Source organism: Prionailurus bengalensis, chromosome D4 (assembly GCF_016509475.1).
Source record: "Prionailurus bengalensis isolate Pbe53 chromosome D4, Fcat_Pben_1.1_paternal_pri, whole genome shotgun sequence".
Lineage (NCBI taxonomy): Eukaryota > Metazoa > Chordata > Mammalia > Carnivora > Felidae > Prionailurus > Prionailurus bengalensis.
The window spans coordinates 2,193,542-2,204,697 of NC_057359.1; the positions used below are offsets into that span (position 1 = coordinate 2,193,542).

At 58.0% G+C, this 11,156-nt stretch overlaps 1 long non-coding RNA gene across 2 annotated transcripts; it reads right to left on the minus strand.

Moving 5' to 3' along the window:
- Positions 1-1,012: 1,012 nt before the first annotated feature.
- LOC122475065 lies at positions 1,013-8,495 on the minus strand. 2 transcript variants are annotated; one of them, XR_006295082.1, is made up of 3 exons: positions 7,031-8,494; positions 6,333-6,382; positions 1,013-6,088 (listed from the first exon to the last, which is right to left on the minus strand). It is a non-coding gene; the product is annotated as an uncharacterized LOC122475065 (long non-coding RNA). The 2 variants fall into 2 exon arrangements; XR_006295083.1 differs by having other exon boundaries at positions 1,013-6,382; positions 7,031-8,495.
- Positions 8,496-11,156: the final 2,661 nt, after the last annotated feature.

Below are 11,156 nucleotides of genomic sequence, written 5' to 3' on the forward strand. Positions count from 1 at the left end.
TATCTGCTCCTCCATCCCTCCATCGATGGCTACTGCTGAGGGCCGGGCATCCCAGGACAGACTGTCCAGAGTTCAGCTAAGCTGCTCCGTGGGATTCCCGCCTCTGCCCCTTCTCTCTATTCGGGCTCCGTAAAAAGGCAACATTGAGCGTTGGCAGGTGGATGGCTTGCCCAGGCTGGAGGTGGGGACAACAGAGCCAGAGGGTCTGCAAGCTTCACCCAGGACTTTGTAAAGATGCTTCAACGTTTGGCTACAACAGAAGGACACATTCTGCCCTGAAAACATTTGCTCTGTATCAGCCGAAGTCCTTACCCACATGCAATCCCTCCTCTCTGACAGAATCAAACAGCTCCTTCCAGGTGGAGGCTGCGGGTAAACGAGACCCCCTTCCTCCTGGGAGGCTCAGCCCGGGCTTGGCATCTTCCCCGGAGGCCAGGCCGCCCCACATGTGGCGGTCCTGCTGGGCTGAGGCAGCGCCCTGCCCCCTCCCCTCTCCCCGCCCGAGATGAGTCTCGTCAACGCTCATCTGTCCCCGCAGGGACGTCCACCGGACTCCAAAATACAGGAGAGAAAGGACACGCCTATCCGTGGAGGCAGGATGATTGGAGGGCGAGTGAACCCTGGTCAGCTGCACTGGGGCCTGCCGCAGGAAGTGCCTCACAGATGTAGCTTGCTCACGTTGTTTGTAAATAACTGAGATACTATATATAGAAACACAAGGAAAATGCAGCGGGACAAAGTGAACGTTTCTCCTGGGGTTGCCGTTGGAGGGGCGGGCGTCAGGGGCCATGGAGACCTGGAAGATGTTTTACTCTAATTTTATACCATTTTTAAAAAATGCTTATTTTATTTCTGAGGGAGAGCATGAGCGGGGGAGGGACAGAGAAAGAGAGGGACAGAGGATCCAAGCAGGCTCTGCGCTGACAGCAGAGAGCCCGATGCGGGGCTTGAGCCCACGAACCTTGAGATCATAATCTGAGCCTAAATCAGACGCTTAACCAAACTCAGCCACTCAGGCGCCCCAGTTTTATACCATTTCAAAAACTGGGATTATTGTAGGGTTTTAACTTCATTTGTATGACATATTTTCCTAATGGAACTAAGAAACAAAATTAGGATGTGGAGGAAGGGACTGTGTCTCTGTGTTGTTGTCTGTGTCCTGACCCCAGACCGCTGCCGTTTTCAAGTGACAGAAGCTTGATCATGACCAGCAGCACCCCACCCCCCAAAGTCTGGACTCTCAAGTTCAGGTTCCAATGTTGGCTCTGGGCTCTGCCAGTGGTGGGAGTGGTCCCCTTGGGGAAGTGATTTCCCAACCCCCCCCTGGCCTTCAGCCTACCCCCCAGCCCCAGCCCCAGGGTAATTTATGGTAATTTTCTGACTCATAACCTCCTAGGAATAGAAACTTGGAGAAAAGGCTCAGCCAACATTGGGACTAGTGTATCCCTCCTGCCTGGAGCCATGAAATCCTTGGGTGGTGCTCCAAGAGGGCCAGGGCCAGTCTGTTTGCATTTCAAAAGCTTTTAGAGTTTCACTGTTACAGACACCGAGGCTCAGAAAGCAAAGTGTCCCATCAAGGCCACGATCTGTCCTTAGGCAGGGCAGTTCGCTGGACAAAGGCGAGGGGAGAGCCGGCCCTCTCTCCGCCAAGGGCACAGTCCTCAGTCTCCAAAATGCGTCTCCCTCTGGGAGCGCTACCTGTGCACCTGGGCAGCAATCAACTCCGCAGGTGTCCTGGGCCCTCTCTTCCAGAGAGGTGGGGAAGGGGCAGAGGTCAAGAATCGTCAACTGTTTTCGGGGGTGATTTGGGAAGAAGATAGAGGACATAAGCATTTGTCTATAAAGGCAGGAGGCTTGGCATCCCTCTGTGCGTTGCCGTGGAAACGCAGACAGGCAGCCGTCCCAGGGCCAGGGCTGGCTCCCCAGCTCTGCCCACACAGCGGCGAGGTCTGCCGGCAGCTTCGGTGTCCACTGTCCGGGGCTCCCTTCTGCAGCAACAGAACACAGGTGACACGGATTTTGGTAATACATTTTAGTTTACCCAGTGTGTCAAACGTGTCATTGCTTTGGCCATATTACGAATACAGACATCACTGAGCTGCTTCATGTTGTGTGTCTCGAGTGTTCACAAAGCAGAGTGCGTACCCGCTCACGGCACATCCGAGCTTGGAGTCGCCACGTGTGGGTTGCCGGACAGAAACGCCCTCACGGCCTGTGGCAGGGGAGGGGCCTGGCCGCAGGTCAGGGCCAAGGCTGGCTTGAATCCAGGGCTGCGTCTGTCGCGGGCCCGGGCCTGACCTCTGCTCTGGAAGAAACGGGGATGTGAGCAGAGGTGAGGACCGCTTGCTACAGGGCTTTGCCAGGGGTCCAGACCCCAGAGTCCCTCTGCGGAACAGCCCCCTCAGTCTCTGGATCCATCCTTTCCTACCACCAACTCCCGGAACACCTTTCTAGAACTTCTGCTCCTGTGCCAACCTGCTCGGGTCACGTATCCCGGCCCTTCTTACGCCTGCGCCTCGGGACCCCCTCTCTCTTCCACTCGCCCCTGCACGGGGGGGGGGTGCTCCTCAGACTTCGCGGGTCTTCAATGGGACCATGGGAGGCCAGAGAAGAAGGGAGAGCTTTCAAGGGTGGAAAGGCCGGCAGTGGCGCTGGGGGTCGTGTAGGGTGCTGGGGGGCCTCGTAGGGTCTTTGTAGGGTTGCAGTGGCTTATGTGAAGCTTTGGGATCATTGTGGGGTGGTGTGTGGTGGCTTCAGGGCGGCATGGGGCAACAGGGGGCTGCGTGGGGGGAACGAGGTAGCTTGTAGCTGGTGTGTCCGTCCCCCAGGGGAGGAGCGGAGACGTTAGTAGCTGTCGGGCGGCTCCGTCCCTCCCAGGCTGGCTCTCTGATGTCGAGCACACTCAGAGACCCTGCGCACGTCCTTCAAGGACACACAGCTTTGGGGATCATTTCTGACCAGAACGGGGGTGCCTTTTACGACTGGAAGCACTCTGGACTCGTGGCCTGCTTCTTCCCTGTAGGGGGGCGGACAGCAGCTGGGCCCTCGAAGCAGGCCAGGAGGGCAGTGCTCCTGCACCCCCGAGCTTCGCGGCCTGCAGCTCAAGGACCAGGCTTCCCGGGACTCTCTGGGGAGTCGAACGTGGCATTTCCAGTGGCTCTCAGCAGCCCTCAGGACAGTCCCACGCAGCTTCTCAGCTCCTCCATCTCCTCAAGGCTGCCTCCTCGGACACTTGACGTCTATCAGTTCAGCACAGACTTGGGTGAAAATAATTTCTTTCTCTTTCTTTGCTTGTCTGAGTCAACCTCACGAGGACGTCCCAGAACTTTTCACTTGCAAATTAATCCAGCCAGAAACAAAACAGAGCAAAACCCGACACAGTTTGAAAGGCAATACTTGCCGCCCATTAAAACGTGGTTGCAAGTAACGCCCCGCCCTGCTAATCTCCAAAGTGAGATAAGCCTTCGACCGAAGACACTGCAGCCTCTGCTCTTCTCCGCCTCTCCCGGGACCTGAAGCCTGGGGACCGTCGCAACGGGCCGTCCTGTTTACGTGGATTTACCCACTACTAAACTACTAAAACCCTTGGGACTTGATCCGTCCACCCAGGTTCGAGAGAAGGGGGCTCGGATGTACGGCACCAACCTAAATCCGAACCTTCTGGGGGCCGGGCAGGCACAGAGGCAGCTGCCTTACGAGAAGCTCGTTTCGTGGTCACACTTTGCCCGTTACGATTCGGAGGGTACAGATGAGGAAGCAGCAGTGGAGGGTTCCATGGCAGCTGAGCAAGGAGTGTGGGTCCCGGTCTGCTCTGGGCGCGGGTCTGGGCAGGGGGCGCGTATTTGTGCTGCACGGCAGGTGCTCACTGACATTCTTTCTGCTTAATTCACTGGTGGCCGAGCCCCTCAAAACAGCACCCACTGGCAACGCACGTGGTCGGCAGAGCCTGCACTTGGCAGCCTGAAGTCCTGTCTTAAGCCCGGACGCATGCGGGTGCGCTCGCCCTGCGCAGCCCTGCAGGGCCCAGAGCAGTTGAGGGACGGGTGGTCTGGCACCACTCTGGGATCACCGCTTCCCGAGAAGATAGTATTAAGGGAGGTGGGTCTTGCAAAGTGCTAACCAGGGGCTTAACTGGGTGGGACCCTCAGCCTTTTCTATAAGACCTGGGGCGGGTGGGAGAGAGGGAGGCAGTTCTTACCGAGATCCCTCTGACCTGCTTCAGTCTCCAGCTTGGTCATGTCTTCAGACCGTGAGTCCTAGAGGGGGGTCCTGAGGGTGGGGGTGGTGGCCGGAGAGGCCGGGCAGTGGGGTCCAGGCAGGTCTCAGGCGTTGCTCACCGTGACGTCTGGTTTGGGGACCCGGGAGGAGAGACCAACACCCCGGACCAAACCCGGAAAGGCCCTCTCGAGGAGCACGGGCGACACCATTTTTCAGTCCACAAGTCCCCTCTGGTGGGGGGTGCTGGCTGGCACTGTGGGGCCTGAGGAGGACAGGAGGGAAGGGAGCCCGGCTTCCCCCGGGCCGTGTATTCTGAGGGCTTTTCTCCACAGCGGATTCTGTGTTGACCTAAATCCTGTCAGAGGGGAGCCCGCTCTGCCCGGCCCGGGGTTGGGGACCAGCAAGCTTCCCCAGGTCACAGGGGAAAAAAACCCGTGTTGACAGAAATCCCCTGGGCTGGGCTTTTGCACACGAAGTCTCCTTATCTTGTGGTTTTTGGCCTCTCTCCCCACTCGTGTGTCTTGGGTACAAGCAGAGGTAGTGGGCAGTCGGAGGCTGGGAGACCCAGTCGTGCCCATCCCGGAGTGGCCGAGCCCTCCGAGATGCCCTCACAGCCCGCAGCCCGCAGCCGGGGATTGGGGGCGGGGGGGGGGGGCAGCTCATGCGGGGAGAGCAGGTGCAGCCGTCGGTGCGGGAGCTCAGGGAGGGTCCCCAGCATGTCCGCCTAGGGCACCGGCCAGGGGCAGCAGCTCGGGACGACTGGGAGGCTTTTTCAGAGGGGCCGGAGTCCCGTGTCTGCAGGCAGACACCTTGTCTTGGGGAGGCTGCACGCTGACTTGGACGGGGAGCGAGTCTCAAAACGGACCTAAATGTGGGGTCACACTAACACCTCCTCTTTCTGGGTGCGAATCTGTCCCAGCGCCCCAGGGAGGTCGGAGACGCAAAAGGACCAAGTTCAGCAAGACCCAGTACCAGGTGCTCATCGAGGCCTTCGAGAGGGACTCATACCCTGATATCACTGCCAGAGAAGAACTGGCTCGACGAACCCAGATCCCTGAGCCCAGAATCCAGGTGACTACAGACCGGTTGCTCCCTGACGGGAGGGCGAGGGGGGCAAGGAACCTTGTACTAAGCGCCTGTTCTAGCTCGGGCTTAACAACCCTCTTTGAGTTAAGCCTCTCAGTTCCCCTGTGAGTAGGCGTTAATTATGCCCTTTAGCTGGGCTGGGACAATGATGACGGAGGTTTGGTGACAGGTTACAGCTCTGGCAAGGGGTAGAGCCTGAACTGGTGATCTGAGAGTTGTATCTGCCAAACAGTTACCATGTTAGCAATGAAGAGAAATCCTCAAATATTTACTAATTAAAAAAAAAAAACATAATAAACCCATTACGTGTAAACCGAAACTTATTTTTCAAGATAAGCAACCATATTGTCACAGCCAGAAAATTTACTCAGAGAGGATGCCAGAGAGGGCGGGAAGAGCAGGGGTGGGGCTCCCCTCTGCCGAGGGCTCTGAGAAACCCTTGAGAAAGTGGGGTGTGAAGTAGGCAGAGGCGGATTACATCTGGGTGTTGTAAAGGAAAGCGTTGTGAGCTAACAGCGATCCCGAAAGGATGTCAGGGATCCTGGGGGTCCCGGGTCACGGGGTCCTCTGGGTCTCAGTGTTGGGGGCACCGGGCCCCGCCTCCAGGAAGGCTGCTGGGTGCAGCCTGGGTTTGAGGGCCGCTGTCCTGCATGAAACCCAAGTCGTCGAGAGTGGAGCCCAGATACCGAAGGTTGTTTGGGAAGCCCCCCCAGGTGATTCTGCTGTGTAGGCGCCTTTCAATCTGAGACCATCAGGGTCTCATCCCAGACTGTGATCAGGATCTCTGGGAGTGAACAGATGTGCAGAAGTTTTTAAAACTGCCAGGTGACTCCAGCATGCCGACCCCTACCCTTTGACCCTTGCCCTCCCGCGTGCTGTGGGCCCAGCCCTCCCGGAGAGCCGACCATCTACTGAGTCTGGGTTCGAGCTGGGCCCTGGAGTTCTGAAATCTCCCCAGGTGGTTCGCAGGTGCAGCAGACTCAGGGTCACCCCACTGGCCTCCAGGGCCCACCACCCCCATTTCTTACCAGCCGCTTTCGAGGTCCTTGATGAGGGTGGTGGGACGGATCACAGGCTGCTGCACGAGAACGAACAATGCTTAAGGGTTTGCTAATTTTTTTCTAATGTTTGTTTATTTTGAAAGAGACAGAGCATGACTGGGGGAGGGGCAGAGACAGAGAGACAGAATCCCAAGCAGGCTCCGCACTGACGCGGGCCTGATCCCACAGACCGTGACCTGATCCCACAGACCGTGACCTGAGCCGCAATCAAGAGTCGACACTCTACGACTGAGCCACCCAGGTGCCCCAAGGGTTTGCTAATTTTAAAAAATTTTGACCTAACCCCAGAGATAATTAAACCACAGCCCAGAGGGGAGAAGGGTTACCAAAAACACCCTACAGGGGCTGAGAGATAAGCCTTGGGGCTTCCTATTTCTAGAAGCAATAGATAGCCTGAGCCGTCAGTATCTGTCCTAGAAGCCCCCTGCTGGCCCAAACCTTACAAAGAGAACCAGGATACAGAAAAGCTTAGTGAAAGCCCCAAGCCTGTGACGTTAGATTTAGTGGCCTTTTATCGGCGGGCCTGGAAACCTCACTCAGGGAGGGGCAGACAGCCCTTCAGGACTAGATCACCTTCCCAGAACCCGTCAGCCCAAACAGCCCTCCATGCCAAGTACAACTTGACCTTCCCCCAGGAGAAAGAATTGGCCACAGAAGTTCAGTACTTGGGGTGAGGTGGGTGGGTTCCAGGTTTCAGCTCAAGCAGCTCCCAGATCCGGGAGGAAAACCCTGACGTTCTCGGTCCGGCTGGCGCCTGGGTGGCGAGTGAGTGAGATCCCAGGGCCAAGTGTGCTGGGGCAGCTGTGATCAGGATTCGCAGAGGCTCTGGCTCCCACAGGCTGCACCAGCACCCTGCCGGCAGGCACCTGGGCCTGGCCCCGGGCCAGGGTGTGTGTGGGAGGGTGCCAGGTGGCAGTTCTGGGAACGGCCTGCTGGAGGATTGGGCTTTTGTCTTGCAGTTTGTGCGGAGGATTTTTTTTTTTTCTCCCCCTGGGGCAAGCAAATCCTGGGAGTTGTTTTGCCTATTTATGTCCCATCTTTCTGTGGGATCTTCAGGCCTCGCTTGGTGGCTGGGCCCCAAAAGAGGCCTCTGTTGTGTTTTCCAAGAGTGGAGGGGAGGCCTGGCTGACCGCTGCTGGGAGGGGTATGGAACCACCTGACCCAGGTGACCCCCCAGAGGAACCGGACATTGAACCTGGGCAGAAAGAGGCTTTACTCACAGGCGTCCATCTTACTCCTTGTGTGGTGGAGAGGGGACCACCCAGACAGGGCAAGTGAAGGCTGCGGGGTGATCTTGGCGGGGTGCAGCCCCGACGCTGGTTCAGCAGAGCCTCAGAGGCAGGCAGGGATGGGGAGCTGCCGGTGCAAGGTGTGGGTACTCGGATGCCAGTGCGGTCAGCCAGAGGGGCACCTGTGTACTGGTCTGGGGAGCAGACTGGGCTGCTGGTCCCGAGCTGAAAGCAGGTCCTGGGTGGGCATGGTCGAAGCTGATGGCTGTAGGGGTTCTGTTGTGATCTGGTCGCAGGTGATCTGGCCCTCGACTGTATATTCAGCCCTTCACTGTTTTCCAATACATTAAACATTTTTTAGTGTTCATTTATTGTTGAGAGAGAGACAGAGGGTGAGTGGAGGAGGGGCAGGGAGAGAGGGAGACACAGAACCCGAAGCCCGCTCCAGGCTCCGAGCTGTCAGCACAGACAGCTGGGAGACCCAAACCCAGCTGGGAGGCTCAAACCCACGATCTATGAGATCGTGACCTGAGCCAAAGTCGGACTCTTAACTGACTGAGCCACCCAGGCGCCCCTGTGATACAATATCATTAGCTATAGCCCCCCTGCTCTATGAGGCCTCCAGAACTCCTTCATCTCAAGACTGCAAGTTTGTGCGCTCGGACCAGCATCCCCATGGTTATCGGATAATGGAGGATCGGGGAGAGGGCGCGGGAGCCGGAGTGTGAGTGTTGCCTGGTGGACCGTGGAGCCCCCTGGACAACACCACACGCTCTGGTCTCGTCCCCATAAAGAATTCAAGGACAGACCAGACAGTGGTTGAACGGTGCTAGTAGGAAAGTTTGTTTAAGAGCAAACTCTGAGGGGCGCCTGGGTGGCTCAGTCGGTTAAGCATCCGACTTCGGCTCAGGTCATGATATCGCGGTCCGTGGGTTCGAGCCCCGCGTCGGGCTCTGTGCTGACAGCTCAGAGCCCGGAGCCCACTTCGGCTTCTGTGTCTCCCTCTCTATCTGCCCCTCCCCTGCTCATGCTCTGTCTCTCTCTGTCTCAAAAATAAACGTTAAAAAAAAATTAAAAAAAAAAGAGCGAACTCTGGAGATGTGAGCGAGCTCCAGGATGCACGGGGTTTGGGGCTCTGTCTTATATTGATAGTTGTTAACCGGGGGTGGAATATTAATTACTAGCGGAGGGGACTAGGGTTTTGTGCCTTTTTTCCCTTATTTGGGCAGGGTCTCTGGCCTTTGTCGTGGGAGGGGCTGGTTTCTTCCAGCTTCCCTTGGCTTTGCCTTGGAATGCTCCCAGGACAGGTCTCTAACTGCCCCCTCCATGGCAGTGACTCCCCTTTGCCAGCCTCCAGGCATCATGTTAAGGCCTAATAATAACCGCCTACCCTAGCACGGGCAGGAGAGAGCCAGTGTTTCCCCGAGGCAGCCTTCCCGTAGCACTGGCGTGTCCATGAGAGTCCGTCAGTGTGCGTGTGTGCACGGGTACAAGGTGGGTGCTTTGGGGAGAGGTGCCTGGAAGGTAGGGAGGGCCATACAGGGAATGGTTTGATCAGCCGAGCCATTTTGCTTTCGTTCTAAACTCTGAAAGTTTCATTTGGTGACCGTCTAACCTTGGCTACGCGGTGATGATGATTGTATTGGCTTTATTACAGTGTCTCCTCTCCGTCTCCCCTTCCATGCCCATCCTTGCCCCTGCAGGTCTGGTTTCAGAACCGGAGAGCCCGAATCCCCAAGAGCAACCAGAGGAGGCCAGGCGTGGAGGCAGGTGCCCAGGCGCCGGGGTCCGGTCAGCACGGTGGGGGCGCCCCCCACTGCGCCTGCCAGCCAAGCTTTGTGGGGGCCCCGAGCACCGCTGGCCACTTCTTGGCGTCGGAGGGCACTTCTGCTCAGGCCATCCCATCGGGGCACCCTGCTGTTGTGGACGAGAACGTGGCCTTGCATGACCTGGAGACTCCAGGCAGCGCACTGGGCGAGCCTTCCGGAGATTTCTATCTCTCTCCCTTGGGCTTCAGCCCCGAAGCCCTGTGTCCGCTTCCTGCTTCCCTGCAGCCCCTCTCCCAGCCGGAAGAAACCGGAGCTCAGTGGGGGGACCTGGGACAGCTCCTGCCCTACGGGGACTGTGCCCTGCAGGGCTGGGAACAGCCTCCCGCCTCCAGTGAGCCGCAGCCGCAGCCGTGGTGGGGCTGGCAGCCTTCGCCCTCACTGGAGCGAGACGTGTTGCCCCCACAGCCCCAGCCCCCGGGGCCCTGGGAGCAGCCAGCCTGGCCCCTGCCTCCCACCGAGCCCTGGCCCCAGCCCTCACTGGAGCAGGTGCCCATGGGCGTCGGGAGCAGTTTCCCCACTCCCCTGGGACACGGGATGCTTGAGGGAGGCCCCGGGGCCCCCACACACCCCGGCCCCCAATCCCGCAGCTGTGGGGCCATGCTGGGAGCTGCTGCTACAGCGAAACGTTGAAATGACTTCAGCTCCAATGGTAGGAGATAGTGAGTGAGCAGCGGTTCCCCTGCGCGCTTGATACTACGCGAAATTAAAAGGGAATGAAGGTTTGCGTCCTTTGCGAGGAGAGGTGTCCCGGACATACCTCTCAGGAGTGGGGTCTGTCATAAAGTGCAGAGGGACAGGCAAGCGGAGGATCCAGGGGGATGTTCTCAGATGGGAGGAAAGGGAGTTTTTTGTTTTTACCACCCATGACCTGCCTTCAAGTCATTGGTAAACTCAGAGCACTTACAATGTCCTGTAGGCTCCGAGAGGGCTTGGGGACAGGGCGGGGCTGCCTTGTACAAGGGTCAATAAAGAACGAGGAGCACCTCGTCCCTCTTCGCATGCACAGCGTCTGCTTCCTTCCACCTGGCCTTGGCCTTCACAAGGGTCCCACACTCATTCCCCCCCCACCGCTCCCCCGTCCCCATGTCCAGCCAAGTGTGGCTTCCTCCTGGACACTGGACGTGTCCCTGGTGCTGGGCAAACAAATTTCTTGAAAACGAGCCCTATGGGTCTAATGCAAAGTGTGGCATAAAGTGGCTGGATCTCAGCAGAGAGAAGCAGGGAGGATGCCTGAGCTGCGTCCCTTCTCTCCGGTCCACAGTGTAGTCTGGGCCCCCCAACACCCACCCATCTGCACTGAGAAGGGGTGTGGGGGAGGGTGCTCACCTCGCCTGGACAGCCGGTGGTCCTGCCCTCAAGGATGGGGAAGTCATGAAGACCTCTCTTGGTCACCGGAGGAAACATTAGTTGTGCCCAACTTACAAGTAGGGGCAGGTGTTAAGTCAGACGGACGCCAGAGATCGACCACCCTGCGGCCCTGAGAGAGCAGGAGCTGAGCCCAGCGGCTTGTCGGGCCCACACTTCATGTCCCTGAGGAAAGGCGGACACACAGATCTCCAGGGCTTCTGTGAGTGATGTCGCCATGGCCTCTGTGTCACCACGTCCACCTGCTTGTCCTCCTTTGCCAGCTGAGGCCCGGGGGGCCTCCTGCTTCAGCCGAACACTCTAGAACCGGGTCTACATCAGCACCCTGGGTCTCAAGCCAGGCCAACTCAGGTGTGTGGATACGTAGA